Source organism: Haliotis cracherodii, unplaced genomic scaffold (assembly GCF_022045235.1).
Source record: "Haliotis cracherodii isolate W230 unplaced genomic scaffold, xgHalCrac1.p SCAF_20, whole genome shotgun sequence".
NCBI classification, from domain to species: domain Eukaryota; kingdom Metazoa; phylum Mollusca; class Gastropoda; order Lepetellida; family Haliotidae; genus Haliotis; species Haliotis cracherodii.
The window spans coordinates 8,178,496-8,199,081 of NW_027266276.1; positions in this window are offsets into that span (position 1 = coordinate 8,178,496).

Sequence of the window (20,586 nt, forward strand, 5' to 3'; positions counted from 1 at the left end):
ACTTATTTTATTCTGTATTGGCACAAGGCGTTTCTGTTCATATGATACTAATTTGACATGAAGCATTGTGCACGAATACGCCAGAATATGTCAGTGATGTGAGTGTGGCTGTACATTCCACGGCGTCACCTGTCTTTAGCTCAAATGATCGGAAAATCGGTCGTCCACAATCCAATCTTCATATTTTAACATTGGTTTCGGCTAGAGTATATATATTGGTTGATTTTAACAGATGTGATTTGTGGACAATATATAATGAAGGTCAAATTCGATGGCGTGACATACATGTATCAGTGTTGACAGTCACATGAATATGTCTGAGACTCCTGTCCCAACGGTGACTCCGCCAAATACTGATGGGTCTTATGCAGATTACATTTTCCACGGGTAAGGAATGAATGCAGTGAAATGGAAAATGATCGTATTAGTGTATTTGAATGTCGCTTGCAGCCATATTGTCAGAGTTGATCTCACAATAAACGAGTTAGTAGGCTGTGAGTTAGTGTGAGTGGATCAGTGAGAAAGTGGTAGTGACGTTTTCCGAAAGTTTCTTTGATTGACATGCTAATTTACGCCAAACATACATCGGGAAATGTATCTGGCCGTTAGTAACAAACAAACAATTAAAAATATATTCAATCAGACACGAAAGATATTTTCGTTTTCAATTCCGAGATGTCCTTGTGCACCAGCATCCTTTTTTGAACAAGAGTGAGTGAGTGTGGTTTGACGCCGCTTTTAGCAATATTCCAGCAATATCACGGCCGGGGACACCAGAAATGGGCTTCACACATTGTAGCCATGTCGGGAATCGAACCCGGGTCTTCGGCGTGAAGAGCGAACGCTTTAACCACTAGGCTACCGGACCGCCCTTTTTTTAACAAGAATACGTAGCATGCCAGGATTCAATTTCAGTTAAGATTTTTCAAAATAAACATGGATGAGAAAAAATTCCGTTTGTTGACCATTAAACACCAGTCGGAAAAGGGACGCGGGTGACCCAGTCGTCTAAAGCGATACATGTTGCTGTAAAGTGTGTGTGGAACCTATGATACAATCCCCGGATATGGCCCGTGCACATGGTGTCACTAAACTGTTAAACGTCTGAGACCTGCATCACTTCGAATTATCCCCGAAATAAACCCGAAACGCCGTGATATAACGAAAAACCCGTTGAGTACTATGCAACACCACACTCAGTCACTCTTTAGACGTAGAATAGGTCTTCAGCAACCCATGCTTGCCGTAAAAGGCGACTATACTTGTCGTAAGAGGCGACTAACGAGATCGAGTGGTCAGGCTCGCTGACTTGGTTGATGCATGTCGTCGATCCCAATTGCGTGGATCGATGCTCATGATATTAGTCACTGGATTGTCTGGTCCTGGCTCGATTATTTACAGACCGCCATCAGACCGCGGTCAACAAACAGACACTATGCCCAGTGAGCGGTCGGGTACCCTAGTGGTTAAAGCGTTCGCCCGTCACGCCGAAGACCCGGGTTCGATTCCCGACATGGCTACAATGTGTGAAGCCCATTTCTGGTGTCCCCGGCCGTGATATTGCTGGAATATTGCTAAAAGCGGCGTAAAACCATACTCACTCACTCACTCAACAGTGTTTCAGTAACATCGCGACTATTAGCTTAAAGTGAAAAGATTCCATGTACACAAAAAAAGCCATTACATGGAGTCATTGAATTATTGGCAGGATTGTCTGGCACATCACTAGTTCAGTCGTTCCAACTTTGAAAGGCCCAGTATCATGCTCCCGCGCCCCAACTCCATGTCATACCCCCTGGACAAGGAATCATTGTAAGATACGAATGTGTATTGATTTGTGCATATGAATAGTAATTTAAAGTTATACATGTACATTAGACCAAGTGACCTGTTGTATGTTATCAACGAGTTGTTCACGCAAGAAAATGGTGAAGCCACTTGAAAGGATATCCTTTTCGATGAGAGCTAGTTGTCCTTAGTTTGGCCCATACAGTGATTTCTAAGACACCGCCCGATGGTAATAAATCATTGCGGTAGGTTTAACAGCTTTTATGTCGCTCTAAACACAATAAATGATACGTAATTCCACTTTACTAGTTCAGGTAATGGGACGTTTTCATCCCAAACTACAGTTACTGTCGGGGTAAAGCAATCAGTTTCATCTAGATATTGTTGTGTTTATGAAACTCCACCGTAACTTCATACGTTGGTGTGTTGTTTTACGCCACACTCAGCAATATTCCAGCTGTATAACGGCGGTCTGTAAATAATCGAGTCAGGACCAGACAATCCAGTTATTAACATCATGAGCATCCATCCATCAACGAAGTCAGCGAGCCTGACCACCCTTTCCCGTTAGTCGCCTCTTACGACAAGCATGGCCGCCTTTTACAGCAAGCATGGGTTGCTGAAGACCTATTCTACCCCGGATCTTCACGGGTCCCGTAACTTCATAAATTTCTTAGATCTCATATGTATTATGTATTATTTTCTAAAGAAAGTCCAAAATGTTTTACCGAAGTTTGTAATATATACAATATTTTCCTTACAACTGAAGTCTTCCTATGAAACATCTCGAAATAACGAGTTCAACCATATACAGATAATAAAGAGAATGCTAAATCAGTTAACCCTGTCCTCTGGACGTCATTCTGTGTCATGTGCAACTGCTGGCCACTTGCAAATTGACCATATGTCCTGGCATGACACACTTAAACAAATTGCCACAGAATTGATATTGATAAAAAAGTTAGATATCACTGGTATCATCCAACTTGACCAAAGGTAAGAGATTCAAGTGAAATAACCTGATTTAGGATAAAACAACTGACCTCTGTCGATGTCCCTAAGGACATGTGGCCGCGTGTATACCTGGAATAATATATAAAGGATATTTCTTGAGTCCAGTGAAATATCAGGTTTCTCTCATCGAGTTACAGGGCAAAGGGGATATCTCCCGTCACGAGATGAGAGAAACCTGATATTTCACGATACACATGGGATATCCTATTTATTCTATACTCTTTGCGACTACAAATGTAGTTTCGTGATTGCAAAAATCCTACAAAATATAAACAAATGAAACAAATAAATACTTAGGTCACGAAAATTCTGCATCATATATATATATATATATATATATATATATATATATATATATATATATATTATTTTATACAAACTTAACTACAACAAAAAATATTCTTGAAAACTACGAGATCGCTGTTGGAAGCGAAAGAATACACGCTGGTCAAGTAACAAAAATGGCGCTTTGCTAAAGCGAACAGTCTCAAATGACGAATTAAATGAGATATTTACAGTTTATCAGGAAACATTTCCAACAGCATAGGAAATTGTTGAATGGGCTTACCGTCGACGGATCGCTACTCTTGCTGCAGGCAGAGAGGTGTGTGTCGTTGTGACTCACTTGAAGATACATAAAATAAGCATAGTAGGAATTGTATTAAAATGATCACGATTTCCATAGCGAAGCACAACGCGGAGGAATACCTGATCTTATTGATACAAGTCCATACATTGAAGGCCAATAATTCGACTGTATTGTAAATACACTTAAAAGTTTCACCGCTATACTTTTACCACATAATCATCATAACATATGTCCCAGACTCAAGTCAATAGTCATATATATAGTTCGATTGTAAAGTCACCGTCACCATACGTTGCACTGAACCTGCCACATGACTAGCTTATACAAGTGTATGAAAAAATAACATGTTGACAATGATATTGGCATACCCAATAAGTTTCATAACGTGATGTTCCTGTTGCCCTTGTGAGACCTTGTACCTTTCATTAATTGCATACAGGAGATGATCCAATTTGTCTTAACAATATGCCACTTATTATAACAACCACCTATTCTTTGAAATGAAACCACTTTTACCACAGTGTCCTTCTTTGACAAATGGCCACAGGGTATTTGTCTGTCTGCTCCGTTAACATGCAGGGACCTCCAAGGGTCTGTCCTACACATGGAACATGTATTTTACCGGTGGCAATGTTTAATATGTTAGCGGTGACGTTATTGCTGGCTCTCTAATGTCCTTGTGTGTGTGATTGGACGGGTCTCAATCACTTCTGGCAACAGCGGAACAATAATTCATGTCATGTAAAGTAGACGCACGCGTTGACGTACATCTTGATCTTTATGCAGTTGCCAGACTCGTCTAATTGAGTCGGCATTCAACTGATAGTGCTACACCTACACGGCCATTCACCAGACTACTACACGCCAGCAATACTGCCCGCCGGTATTCATTGTTAATGTAGTAACGTCACAATGGCAGGGCTTGGCGAAGGTCGCTGGCACGTCCGCTCAGCAAACTCGTAGATCTCTTGATTGATAATCACTACCTGTTTCTTCGCGTGGCTTATTCTGTCTTCGTCTGTGTTATCCAAAATAGATGTAGAAACAAAAAATGCTACTTTAGACAGGAGAACTAAAGGGAGTATTGAGTTTTGTAATCACACTGATGAAAACACTGATGTATAAGTAACGTTCAAGGACAAATATCAGAGACAATAACAAGTGTGCGGAAGCAAACTGCTTTCTTTTTTTATAATTTGTAGTCAGCTTCGTATTTCTTACTCAGTTATAAAGAAAAATATACCTTTTATGCAACATCAATTTTCCTCTATTACTGGAATGAATAAAATATATCGTCGATGAATAGAAAGTCAATCTGATGTACTTTCCAATAATGCTTAACGCACAACAGAAGTTGTTTTTCTGTACAAGCTGTACAATCTGTACAATCAGTGTAACTAAATGGATTCATATTGACCTTTAGTTAAGGGTTCTTACAAAAGTTTGCAAAACGGTTTTTCGATTCATACCTCAATGAACCGTAAAAATACACAGTCAATGCTTATAATTAAATCCACAACGAAAACATGTTTGGTCTACAATAGTTTAACCCCAAACAGTTGTATATATATCAGAAGTAACAAAATGACGAGATTGATAAACATTCCAGGTGTAGGAATACATACTGTGGCGTGACATGAATCGGGTGATTGTTTAATTTATGCACATAACTTGACACGCCTACAAAGACAGTAGCTAATCAATGGAGAGTAAGATAAAAAACAATGTCAATCAAGGCAAGAGACGAGAAGAACTTCAGCAGTCAGACTGTAACGAGCCGGAACAAAAATGTCGGGGAGAAGGCGGCTGTTTCAAATGACATGGTCAGTTGCCGCCAGATGCAAACATTACTTCCCTGAGAACGGGAAGACACAGGTGGAATAATGCTAGTAAGAAATGAAACCTGATGACATGAAAGTTGTATAGAACCGAGGCGAGCGGGAAAAAAAACAGGCGAGCGAGCATGCACGTTTGCTGTTTCATTCCATCTCGGCCTTTGGTCTCAAAGGTTGTTTGAACAATGGATATGCATGAATTTCGCTTTCGTCCTGTGCATGACGATACACGTGAGCAGAAAGGGAATTCCCTCGACTGTATCATTGGGATTCCTCGACATTCCGTAGTAATAAAAGTAGTCTGCTTCGGTGGGCGTGGCTTAACTGTTTACATTCATTACGCAATGAATGCAATATCAAGTGACCAATTCAGCTAATCAGAATGCAGTACTTTCAATGATCCCAACGAAAATTTAATTATAAATCAATGCTACCAACGCTTTGAAGGAATACACAATTTGCCAGTAATGTATTGCAGATTGTCAACTCGGTGGCATAGTGGTACAAGGTTCGATTTCCTATACAGGTACGCCGAATGAAGTGCATTTCTGATGTCACCGCCGTGAAATTGCGAAAGTGTTAAGGTAGACATGTGGAGGAAATTTCCAAATTTGATGCAATTCCTTATTTTGACTTGCCTTTGCATGTGTTTGTGAGGGGTGATTATGGAAATGATTTCGTTGTTTTATTTACTCTGCTGGCCAAGGAAACTAATTTTAAATTAAGATTTTCGATGCTGTCGGATATAATGAAACGTCTTGTATTGTTATGGAAAGGGTTTTGTCGCTGTAATTTGAAAGTTTCTAAATTAAGTATACCCACTAACTTTAAATTAGGAAGCTGATTCACCTACAATAATGTAATAATAAACGGGGATATTGAAGGATAACTTAATATATTACCAGGGTTGTGTAGCTGGTATATGCTATATCTGGCATGTGCCAAACCTCGAGCTCAGAGATATTGTACAGTAAACTACGGTTATAATGAACTCGAAGGGACCACTAATTTTAGTTCGTAATAACCGTAGTTCGTTATAAGCATATAAACAGCATTTATACAACAAATGGTCGAGACTAAAATAAGTTCGTTATATCGGGCAGTTCGTCATAAGCGTGTTCGTTATAACCGTAGTTTACTGTAAGTGATTTATCAGTAAATGATTGTTAGGAAACCAATCTGTAGAAGAACATCCATCTCCTGTTCCTAAACATTTGTTGCCAATTGTTGTTTGTTTGCATGTTCTTTAACGTCTCACGTAACAATATCCCAGCAATATGACGGCGACCGGAAAACAATCGAGTCTGGACCAGGCAAACCAGTGACTGATTTCATGAGCATCGATCTACGCAATTGAGATACGATGACATACATCAACCAAGTTAACGAGAGTGACCACCCGATTCCGTTAATCGCCTCTTACGACAAGCACGGGTTTCTGGAAATCAATTCTTACCCGGATCTTCATGGGTATATATTAATGCAAATTGAAATGACTTTTGTGATCTATATAGCTTCGTCTCAATGTATGCTGATCCGCTGTTTCAAAAAGGCAGCTGTTTTAATTTGAATACAAGTTGCCCTTTGCGCTCTGTACTCAAAACAAACCTTTTTGAACGCAACAACTGAATGTGTATATTTTTTTACAACCTAACTGTCCCTCCTCAGTTGTATATATGTACATATGCTGAATGTGCGCATTGAACATGTCCCTCGGTGATGGGGAATTTGCGCTATACAAAAAGCCTTATTTATCCAGCAAAGAGGGTTTGGGTGCTCCTGGCACATTAAGGCTAGTTAGGTCCATCAGTGCCCTTGCCCTTGCCACTTCTCCCAAGAAGCGCTGTCTAGTCTAACCCACTCAGAAGACTCCCCAACACCGCAGCCTTTTGCATTACCCAAATTGTCAGAAGGGCTGTATTCCTGGTAGCAAACCCGGGTACTCTCCAAAAGGGGGTCAACAGATTGGGAGGTACCAAACCTAAGACACTGAGAACAGTGGGGAGTCGGACAACTTGGTACTTCGGATGCAAGCGTGACATTCAGAAAGCTTGGTCATGTTTTGCCATGTTTCTCCTGAATTTTGTCAATCACATTAGTGTTCAAAGGGACAGAAAACTCAATATATAAATGTATTTAATTGGATTTATCGAAAAGATCAGGTTTCTTGGCCTGGAAAGGTCTAAGGCTTTATACGGGCCTATTTCAAAGCTTTGTAGTTTTCATTTTGGATGACGCCCTCTACATATTCCGTACCATATTCGTACCATGGATGGATCTCTGTGTCAAAACCACAAGCATGGCGAAGACGGTAATAAAATGATCGAGCCACTCGAGCTTCCAATACATTACGGCCATCAGGTTTGGAATATGTTTGTCTCAAAATTTATTGTGTCTCTAAAGTTCAAACTATGTTCTATCTGGTACATGTATGTGACCCATAATAAAAGTGTTTGTTTGTTTGTTTGTTGTTTAACGTCGCTCTCAGCAATATTCCAGCTAAATGACGGCGGTCTGTAAATAATCGAGACAATCCCGTGATTGACATGAGCATCGAACCACGCAAATGGGATACGATGACATGCATCAACCAAGTCAGCGATCCTGACCACCCAATCCCGTTAGCCTCGTACGACAAGCATAGTCGCCTTTTACGGCACGCATGGGTTGCTGAGGACCTATTCTACCCTGGATCCCAAATGAAAGTGACTTAGTCCGGAACACCTAATTTGAGAGGTAAAATCACGCCACAACATGGCATCGAACCACGCAAATGGGATACGATGACATGCATCAACCATGTCAGCGATCCTGATCACCCGATCCCGTTAGTCGCCTCGTACGACAAGCATAGTCGCCTTTTACGGCACGTATGGGTTGCTGAGGACCTATTCTACCCTGGATTCCAAATGAAAGTGACTTAGTCCGGAACACCTAATTTGAGAGGTAAAATCACGCCACAACAGCATGTACTGTTTGATAATTAAAATATTTATTGATCATCTTCTATACTGTCTCTCATTATCTCATCTCGTGACGTGGTTAGAATTGATATTTTCAAAATATACCGCCGGGCAAAAGAAAGTATACACCCATGTTTATTGATGGGTAAAGATGAAAGAAACAAGAAATGTTTACTCTTGGTTGATGTATTTGATACGCGTAGTGAATTCTTTATTTTTCCCGGCTGTTTATCAGTTCTAACCACGTCACTCGATCAGATGAACATCGCACCTAGCAACCACCTTTGCATACCCTCTTTTTCGTTATGGTGGGTCAACACTAAGTCTGATGATGATATCGGTCAAACGATGGCAATGGTATCTAAACCCGTTCTTTGGATGTTGCAGTAGAATCCATCAATGGTGTTATTTTTAAAATAATAGCAAAACGTTTATTCCAGATTTTCATATTTCATTCCGGAATTTTCTTAAAATCTTAAGATATAATGCATGGGCATTGCACCTTTAATAATGTAGTGCATACATTTGATAAATACTTACTTTTTTAAAGCACTTTTTGTGAACGGCGGGTGTTGCCGGTAGAACAGACAATGCTTACCTTTTCTCGAACACCTGGTCACCTCGCTGATTTTTAATGGTCCATTCATATAATTATCACCGCTATTTTGCCCTTTACCCCGAATGGAATCTGTCTTGGTGGATAATCAAGACTTATTATTCTCTTGTATTGACGTCTTATATTATATATTGTTGTGTGCACTCGTTTAGACTTGTCATATTGATGAACTATTAACACTTGAAACTTTCCCTTATTGATATTAACATCTTCTTTATTGTTTGCTGTAATGTTTCAAGGCTACTTCTCGTGGAATTCACCGGATGAACTTCGAAATGCCAATAGAAGATTTGATGAACGATCAAAATGTCCTTGCTAGCTATATATTCTCCAATGTCATATAAAACGTGTTATTGTTATGCCTTATATAACATATTTTTCTTTTCACATGTTTTCGACGTTTTAAGATCTATTAATCAATGTTTTAGAATTTCCGTCTACAAACAATTTATGATTTCCTATCACCAAGAGAACAAGGTTGCCTATAGGGTGCAGAGTTGCGTCCCTTTGTCCTGCCAGTATCCGCTTGTCTTGCATTCAAATCACAGATAGGTCCTTATAACTGTCCTATGCCTGAGGGTGGGACGTGCACATACTATCCGACCAATTGATCCCTCAGTACATACTAGTCTATGATTTGGATTTGGATTCACAGAAAGACAGACAGTAAGGATTAATATATTAACTTCCAACTCTCAAGTCAACGATATTAAAGATTATTAGCATAACTACTTGTATTACAATCATACAATCATACAATCATACATACATACATACATACATACATACATACATACATACAAACATACACACATGCATTCATGCACGCACGCACGCACGCACGCACACACACACACATGCATACATACAGTGACAAAATGATGTCCGATGCAATTCCCTATTTGGCTTGTACTATATGCTCCCGTCTGAAAGTGAAGTGAACAGTTGACTTGCCTTTTTCTCTGTTTGTGAAGGGTGCCATCATCACTATTTCTTGTGTTTTATGTGCTTATGAAATAGTGAAATCCTTCAACGGAGATGTCTCGTCGATTTTATTAACGCTGCTTTGAGCAGCATTTGTATGTTATCTCAGGAAGTCAGAATCATGTGGAAGGAAAGCCCAAAGTGATGCAGGTCTCAGACGTGAGCAAAACACATTTAGAAGCATAATGAGAGCTAATTTGGGATTCGAACCCAAGATCAAGGTTTCAATCACGCCTAGGGAGCGAACCTCTGCACGGGCATTTACGTTGCCATAGACGACTGCACCACTGCTGAGTCGACAGAGGAGAATATAGACAAAAGATAAGTTTTATTTGTTCGTTGGTTGTTTAACGCCGCACTCGGCAATATTTCAGCTATATGACGGCGGTCTGTAAATAATCGAGTCTGGACCAGACAATCCAGTGATTAATATCATGAGCATGGGTTGCTGAGGAGAGACGTGGGCAAATATAGTGATTCAGTTTTAAGCATGATTAAGCATTACAAGAGTAAGGCCTTACGAGTATGATCAATCTTCACCTGGTGTGTACCTTCTACGTTTGCACATGAACACGAAAGTAATCTTTAATCCGCACAACACTATAAATTTTGAAAACTCAGATGATATTAAAAATGAGTGAATGAGTGAGTACGCCTCTTTTAGAAATATTCCAGCAATATCACAGCGAACGCTTTAATCACTAGGCTACCCGACCGGCCCTGACATTAAAAGACAAAACCTTGTAAATGGTAACACACGAACATCAACCTCAGATTATGATCTGTAAAAGTTCTTCAATCAATGAATAATATTGATCATGCAATCGATCACAAACAGTGATCTAGTATCAATGTACAGCGTACAAAATAACAGTTTTGTCTAAATCACCCACATTACCTGAAAGGCAAAAGAAATTGTTTGTCATTGAATCTTGAAAGAACTGTTAAATTTGATTATGTCTATTTAACAAAATCTCATTCCTGGAACAGTTTGTAGAAGGTAATCTGTGGCGGGGCAATTTTGTGTAAACATACATTGGTTTAATGACGATCGGTGTAAGAAATGAATTTGCAACCACATAAACCGACCCAGCTAACACATTCAGTGTTCCGGGAGTTGTTTAAATGAAGGTTATCTTTCCAAACTAGGAAAAAACCAGGAGAGTCAATCGTACCATTCCTCCTTGTGTTGTGTTGGTGTTTGTTTATTTGTTTGTTTGTTGTTTAACGCCGCACTCGGCAATATTCCAGCTATATGAGAGTCTGGTCCAGACATCAGATTATTTTACAGACCGCCGTCATATAGCTGGAATATTGCTGAGTGCGACGTTAAACAACAAACAAACAAACAAAAAACGAACTTTACTGTATTTCAATGATTCGTTTTGCAGATGAAACTATTGATTACCTTATTCTCCTCAATCCTTTCTAAATACTTTCACCATATTTGGGGCGGTCGGGTAGCCTAGAGGTTAAATCGTTCGCCCGTCACGCCGAAGATCCGGGTTCGATTCCCGACATGGGTACAATGTGTGAAGTCCATTTGTGGTGTCCCCTGCATGATGGTGCTGGAATATTGCTAAAAGCGGCGTAAAACCATTCTCACTCACTCTTATCATATTTCTAATATACTAAAACAATTAAAAACACTATAACCCCTGTTGAACCTACCAACAGTGGCATTTGGTGCAGACACATCCAATCCTTTCTTTGGTTTCCTTCTTAATCACTGATTCACTCGCTCATCTCCCACATAATCTTCAGGCCAGAGAATCTGAAATCTGACGCCAAACATTCAACGCCAGACTGCTGAACTTCTACCATGCACAACACACAACATGACGACAGTACAGAAAATGTGAAGATTCACCGGCAAACAACCAAGCAACCAATAAATACGGGCACACGACTCTACGACGTTAACGAAGACGAGCAACTATTGTGAACAGGTAAGAAATGATCATTATCAACGCAACTGACCTTTTTAAAGACAATCGTAATTTGAACTGACTACATTTTTCGTTCGGCCTTTGCTTGTCGCCTTGATATGACTGGAATATTGTTGACTTCAATGTTAAATATGTATTTTAAAAATGTTATAGATATGGAATGTTAATTGTTGTATCCTTGTGAATTCTGATTAATGTTTAACCAGTTTCATTTCTGTCTAGGACCGCCTCCGTGGTCTAATGGTAGAGCGTCCGCCCGGGGTTCGATCCCCGGCCGCGTCATACCAAAAGACGTTAAAAAATGGTACTTGTTGTTACCCTGTCTGGCGCTCGGCATTAAGGGGCTAAAACAAGGACTGGTCGGCTCGGAGTCAGTATACTGTGTCTGAGTGAGGTATTCATGTTAAACTGCGGCATGGTATCTCAGGGTGCTAGCACTATAAATCGGCATCAGTCCGGACTAGTACAAGCAGCCCACACACACGTACATGCACGTCGCTATATAAGTGCAATAATCTTGGACGCGACGTTAAACCCAATTTCACCTCACCTTTTCTGTCTTGCATAGTTCAGCAATATATGTTTATATGAACGTACCAATTAACGCTGCTGAGTTGGACATACTATATGGCATTATTCACCACATAAGAATACAAAGTACAACTGCTTACGAACATATAAGAGAATTGTCTCAAATGATGGAAAGGAGACCAATATTGACAGAACCATGACGAAGATAATGGTAAATGATGTCGTCAAACACATCGAAGATGCAAAAGGACCACTCTGTATGGAGAGGATGACGCCGCGGGAACAGAACTTGTGATTGACAAGAAAAGACAAATATCGCTACTGTTCAACATCAATTCGAAAAAATGTTAAATTAAAAAAACTGAATAAAAAAATCAAATTAAAAAAAAAATCAATTTGGTCTTGTTTTCACTCGCAATAACGAACCACCGGGTGAATATCAACATTAAAATCCAGATTAGGTACTTCTGTGTATTAAGACTTGACTAAGGTCTTACTTTGTTATTTGGTATAACACCATTCCCTGAATATGTTCAAAGCAGCCCCCGACTTTCAGGATGATATATGGCTGACCTTTGGTCTTGGGTCAAGGATACAGCACTTTATTTGACAATAGAAATGCGTACTTGGAGGATTATAATGGCGATGCCCATTAGTTACCATGTAGCTCAATGGCACATTGTTGTCTACCGCCAGATTAACCACATTGCCCACATACACAATACATAAATCCATGTTTGAATAATTACAAGTGACCGAGAACCTACATATTAAATCGTCCTCAAGGATACCAGTTATGTACATGTTTGCCCTGCTTGTCTTGAAATGTCATTGAGGTCATTGGTAATATTTTGTACGTTTACACTTTCATTCATAGAGGCGGTGAAAAAACAACTTTTTGTTGAGACGTTGGCTGTTCAAGTTGGTTCAAAATAACCATTTGTTTGAATGTTTGTTGTTTGTTTAACGATGCAATATTCCAGCTATATGACGGCGGTCTGTAAATAATCGAGTCTGGACCAGACAATCACGTGATTGACATCATGAGCATCGATCTACGAACTTGGGATTGATGACATGTATCAACCAAGTCAGCGTGTCTGACTACCCAATCCCGTAAGACGCCTCTTGCGACAAGCATAGTCACCTTTTACGGCAAGCATAGTCGCCTTTTACGACAAGCATAGTCGCCTTTTACGGCAAGCATGGGTTGCTGAAGACCTGTTCTAATCCCGGGTCTTCACGGGTCGTTTCAATTAGTGACAGATCAGTGAGAAACATTTATGTCCGATGCAATTCTTAATTTTGCCTTGTACCATATGTTCCCGTGTTTATTCAGATGCAAAATGTACTTGCCTTATGATTATAGATTTTTTTGTGACTTTATATTTATAATTTATGGAAAGGATCTGCTCACTGCTCTCACAACTGTCTTTTATCAATTTGATGTCAGCAACATGATATTTTGACTTCAAGGAATCGATTCCGAATCCTGGGAACTACCAAGTGCAATATACCGGCTATTGGTCAATCGATGCAGCGCTAATGGCAATCGCTTTTAGTATCAGTACATAAATAGCTCGTTGTCATTATATAATGCACTTAAAAGCGCTCGTCTGACATCTCCTTAGAGTATCTAATCATATCCTTTTGCATGCCTCTCAATATCTTACGATAACGTCGTTCTCTCTGTTTAGGTTCCTTGATACACATGCTACCAGTTATTGCAGGTAATATAGCAGTGGCCTTAGTCAATTTGTCAGCGGAGATGTCAGTGCTGGTGTCCTTGTATAAGGTATGTAGGGGACATTTCCATGCTTCAAACATCAAAATCCCTATTATAATTAACTTGTACCATATGTTCCCGTGTTGTTCAGCTGAACAATTGACTTGTCTTTGCATGCGTTTTTGACGAATGCCACCGGTGGCTTACGGCGAACACCTGGTATGTCACTATTTGATTTTGATTTTATTTTAGTCCAGCTGTGAGACGGCGTCTGTAAATACTTAGTCTGGACCATACTTTCCAGAGAGTGCGATATGCCACTTTCTCAAGCACGGCGGTAGTACAATCTAGTGCCGTGTGTATCCACAATTAGCCTGAATGACTGCATGACACCTCCTGCCCATGGAACCAAGAAAACCTAGGGATGACACCTTGCAGAATGGCAGCCTGTTCTCCATGATGAGCTTGGTGTTATTGATGCATATGAGTTGATTCTGGTTGACGTAAACGTCTGTCTATCTCAGGTGTTTGGAAAAACGGCTCGCAGAGAAGGAGTACAGACTCGCCCTGTGTAGAGAGATAAGTATTGCCGTGCTGAAATATGGCCTGGCTCTTTTCACCCATTTTCAAAATCTCGTCACGATTAACGAGATGTTTGATGATTATTGAAAAGGTTTTGTCGGTATTTAGGATATGAACACGATCTGCCCCTCGCCCGTGAGATCTCCTCCACCGAATCTTTCGTCTCCTATACTTGACGTAAGAGGTGACTAACGGGGTCGGGTGGTCAGGCTCACTGACTTGGTTGAAGCATGTCATCGATCCCAATTGGATGGATCGATGCTCATGATGTCGATCACTGGATTGTCAGGTCCAGACTCTATTATATACGGACCGCCGTCATATAGCTGGAATATTGCTGAGTGCGGCGTAAAACAACAAACTAACCAACCAACTTTAGACTCCTCAATCACCCGGTATAACATTCCGATTCACACGATCCGACCATCTTTGTAGAAGGAATTGGGAAGTCACAAAAGTAAACGTTAGGGCGACGTTGGAGAAGCCACTGTTGTTGTAATTGACACCATTGCAGCCGATAACGTTGAGTTAAAATAACGCCAATGTAAGGACTTCTTGCTCGGATTCAGCTGGTAGACAGTTCCGGCTGATATGGGACGTAAACCAGGATTTGTGTTGCAGTGTACGCCAGTGTCCTGTTTCGAAGGTTGGAGGATGCGGATGTAGCGAGCCTGGGCTGCTGTGGGGATGCGGGAAGCCCTGATGATGCAGATACTGTGCCCAAAGTCGGGAATGTGTTCTGGGCAACGGTGAAATATCGTGATACCGTGATATCGTGTCTACCAATAGCGTTATTACTCGTACTATTTTTTAATCATGACAAGGTGATTTCTGAAAACTATATACGGTTAAACATCGCTGTGTCGTGCTGTGATGTGTCGGATAACTCGAATCATGGTCCTTCGACACGACGGTGCTTAAGTGCATGTCATAGATTTACCCATTACCCATGATAATGCCATAGGTTTACCCATTACCCATGATAATGCCATGACTGCTTTTCCGTTTACGTAGAACACGGATCATGCTGGTGATAATTTGTCAGTCAAACATACTTTATTTTCAACCGCCTCCCTGGTCTAATGGTAGAGCGTAAGCCCGGAAAGAAGAAGGTCCGGGGTTCGATCCCCGGCCGCGTATTACCAAAAGACGTTAAAAGATGATACTTGTTGTTACCCTGTCTGGCGTTTGGCATTAAGGGGCTAAAACAAGGACTGGTTGACTCGGAGTCAGGATACTGTGTCTGAGTGAGGTATTCATGTTAAACTGCGGCATGGTATCTCAGTGGGCTAGCACTATAAATCGGCATCAGTCCAGACTAGTACAAGCAGACACACACACACACACACATGCATGCACGTCGCTATATAAGTGCAATAATCTTGGACGCGACGTTAAGCCCCATTTCACCTCACCTCACCTGTATTTTCATGTAGCAGTGCAACATTCCATCCACGAAATCCTCTGAAAATATTGTTACCACCTATGCGTTTCTTTTTGTGGAGAGTATATATTGATTATGAATATTACAGCAAAAAATGTTGAAATCGTCAGATAACGTCATATTTTCTTAGGTCTTAATTTACCCAAGGAACCATATCAACGCTTAAACAGCCATGAAGAGACCAGACAAATTGGCTTGATAGTTGTCAACGTTCCAGTACCACAGACGCCGACGTGGAGTATGATGCAGTGATACTGCTGCGGACATCAAGGCTCAACACGGGGCAACCTTATTACACATCAACACAAGCTGAGTTAGTTCAATTAGTTTGCTTCGAACACAGAGGTAATTCCTTCGTGACAACGTTGTTTGACACCTGTTAAGTCATCTGCCTGCAGAAACTGTATCTTTTATGAAATGTCAAGTAGAATTAGCTTTTTATGCTTACGTATATTAGAAGCCAGGCGAATGACCTGATTTCCCTGCAGACCGAGTTACATAAATATGCACCAGCGTTATTGGCCTACCAAGGCGTAGAGTTTGTAAAAATGTTTTCTCCCTTTTAGTAAAAACCATTTTGCACGTTGACATGATTAATCGCTGAACTAGCCCCTGAAGCCCCATATTAACCTATCTCTTGTCATATAAGCCCTAGCCCTACCCTTTATTGCATCTACACCTACATCTGTCCCTGCCCTGCCCCTACCTCTACCCCTGCCTTTGCCATGTCCTGTTCAACCCCTTCACAGCCTCTGCCCATATACCTGCCCTGCCCTGCCCTGCCCTGGTCCCTTCCCGTAACATATATATCATTCTACATATTAGTTCACAAGTTTATACTGTCAGTGTACATTACCTGTGTCAGAGAATTACCTATGGTCAATTAGGACTGCTACACTAGGGCCTAATAAATGGAATAAAAATAATCAATAACAATATGCCACACACGTTTTGGTTTTGATTCTGACGCACAGGCATGGACCTTAGGAAACGGTAATGATTTCGTGTACCATCTCCACTTCTTTGACATTTAGACATGTAAATGCCAACCGCAATCCCCTCCCCCACCCCCTCGAACATCCCCCCCCCCCTCTCTCTCTCTCTCTCTCTCTCTCTGTGTGTTACACACACACACACACAAATACACACTGATAGACATTTAATGAGTTGGGTTTATCGCCGCTATGAACAGTATTCCAGGCGTTATACGGCGTGCACACACACACACACACACACACACACACACACACACACACACACACACACACACACACTCTCTCTCTCTCTCTCTCTCTCTCTCTCTCACACACACACACACACGCACAATCCAAACAACTTATTGAATTGAGTTTCTAACTGCAGTTTGAATCCTACAAAATATACTCTGATCTGATATATCTTCCACTATGAATGCATCAACGTAACAACCTGATTCTGTCTTGGATGAATGAAACTTGATGTTTTCTGGGTTCTTAGGCCAGGCTACCATTTATTATTTCTCATTCACATACAAGTAAAAGTTTGATGAGAACCTTGATGATAGCAGTGCGGAGTCTCACCAGGGAATGAGCGGGACACTTAGATCGAGAGAGAGTGATCTATTTACCAAGTCATATTTCACTTAAGTCGTAAAACCTTTCTTGGTTCCAGAGCTATCTGCAGACAAGTTATGATTGGATCTCTGCATCGATGATATATGTTTGAGTTCCGCAATATTCACAGGATAGATCGACATTTATTTGTAATATGAGTTCCATTTGCTGTTGAAATGCAGAACGATTATGATTCGTAAGGTGCATTAATAAATAAAGAAGGTTGACTTTTGGTCTAGTGTGTGGCGTTATTGCTAAGTATGTAACTATGTCAGTGAGGTGAAGTTCAAATCGGATATAAAGTGCTACCTTGGTTGTTGAATTAATGTCGAAAGGGTGGAAGACTTAATTTCTGACACGATTTTTTTAAAATGATAATTTCTCATGATACCGTTCATTGAGAAATGTTCTCCACGTGTTTCCGTCCAAACATATGTCATAATGACATATGTGGTTGATATTTTGTTGGTAAGTTTATTGAGTGATCCTATTACAGAATTACCAACGAGCTACGAGATGGAATGCGTGAGCCCCCAGACTCAGCATGTACTTTCGACTTTGGACTGTAGACTTAATTAGATGCACATGATTTGCAGTGGGGACTTAAAAAGATCCACGTGACTTGCAGTGAGGACTTAAATAGATGCACGTGATTTGTATGGAGGACTTAAATAGATGCACGTGATTTGTAGTGAGGACTTAAATGGAGCAAATAATTTGCAGTGAGGACTTAACTAGATGCACGTGATTTGTAGTTAGGACTTCAATAGATGCACGTGATTTGTAGTGAGGACTTAAATAGATGCACGTGATTTGCAGTGAGGACTTAAATAGATGCACGTGATTTGTAGTGAGGACTTAAATAGATGCACGTGATTTGTATGGAGGACTTAAATAGATGCACGTGATTTGTATGGAGGACTTAAATAGATGCACGTGATTTGTAGTGAGGACTTAAATAGATGCACGTGATTTGTATGGAGGACTTAAATAGATGCACGTGATTTGTATGGAGGACTTAAATAGATGCACGTGATTTGTAGTGAGGACTTAAATAGATGCACGTGATTTGTATGGAGGACTTAAATAGATGCACGTGATTTGTATGGAGGACTTAAATAGATTCACATGATTTGTAGTGAGGACATAAATAGATTCACGTGATTTGTAGTGAGGACTTAAATAGATGCACGTGATTTGCAGTGAGGACTTAAATAGATGCACGTGATTTGTAATGAGGACTTAAATAGATGCACGTGATTTGTATGGAGGACCTAAATAGATGCACATGATTTGTAGTGAGGACATAAATAGATGCACGTGATTTGTAGTGAGGACATAAATAGATGCACGTGATTTGTAGTGAGGACATAAATAGATGCACGTGATTTGTAATGAGGACTTAAATAGATGCACGTGATTTGCAGTGAGGACTTAAATAGATGCACGTGATTTGCAGTGAGGACTTAAATAGATGCACGTGATTTGTAGTGAGGACTTAAATAGATGCACGTGATTTGTATGGAGGACTTAAATAGATGCACGTGATTTGTATGGAGGACTTAAATAGATGCACGTGATTTGTAGTGAGGACTTAAATAGATGCACATGATTTGTAGTTAGGACATAAATAGATGCACGTGATTTGCAATGAGGACTTAAATAGATGCACGTGATTAGCAATGTGAACACATAGCAGGTGCACCTGATGTATTGTGAGGACTTACAGTGGGGTAGCACCGTCAAAATCCGTATGGAACAACTATTTGTAGCTGCATACAACAACAATCTTTACGTCCCCTCACGATAGGAATCTTTGTCTTGTCCGACGTGATTGAGAAATACGAGCCACGGGAGGTAACTCTCGTGTACAAGTTATACGATTCTTTTATTGTGTGATAAAACCTAAATGTAGTTCCCTAAAATATTGCAGTCATTTAAAGTGAGTGGGTGAATGAGTATAGGTGTACGCCGTTATAAACAATATTCCAGCTAAAACACGGCGGAAAACACCAGAAATGAGCTTCACACATTGTGCCCATGTTAGAATCGAACCCGGGACTTCGTCGAGATGAGCGAACGTTTTAACAGCTAGCTAGGCTACCTCATCGCTCCGTTACGTTAAGATTGCACTTCAGTGTGTATTTGCTTTAGAACCTAATATTTGTCACCAGCTATATTTGAGCCACCCAGACGCCAGGAGAGAGCCATATTTGTTGTACATGTCAGATATCGAACTCCATTACTGGCAACATGCCCCGGGAAAAAGAATGATTTTGTCTTTAAAACAAATAGAAATGCATTTCTTCTGTTAAAAAACATCCCAACCTGAAATTATATTTATTGGCTTTTGAACGCAGCATGAGGAAAGGAATTAAAAGGTTTAATACTGCGCCTGCAAACGTAGCCTTGGGGTCGTCAGAACTGACAAACATATGCACACAACACCACATCCAGTCTGTTTGGAGACTTTTCATTGCAGAGATGACATTGGAGTATCTATACAATTATATTGTGCCAGGTTGCCATGGCTACATCATGCTTTTCAGAGGTGAGGTGAAATGGGGTTTAGCGTCATGTTCAACAGTATTCGGGGGCACGGGTGGCCCAGTCGTCTAAGGCGCCGCGATTCGCTGTGCAGAGTTGCGTCCCTAAGGCACGCCAGAAACCTATGATTGTGGGTTCGAATCCCGGTTCGCCCCGGTTATGTTTCCAGGTTTGTCAGCACCATACCCGTGCTCGTGGGTTTCACCGAAGTGGTAAACGTCTGAGACCTGCATCACTTCGGGCTAACCTCCAACATTAAGCTGACACGCCGTGATATGACTGGAATACTGTTAAAAGTGGCGTTAAACCCAACTCACTTACTCACTCAACAGTATTCCTTTTATATAGCGACCTGCATACACATATGTGTGTGTGTGTGTGTGTGTGTGTGTGTGTGTGTGTGGCTGTTTGTACTACTCCAGACTA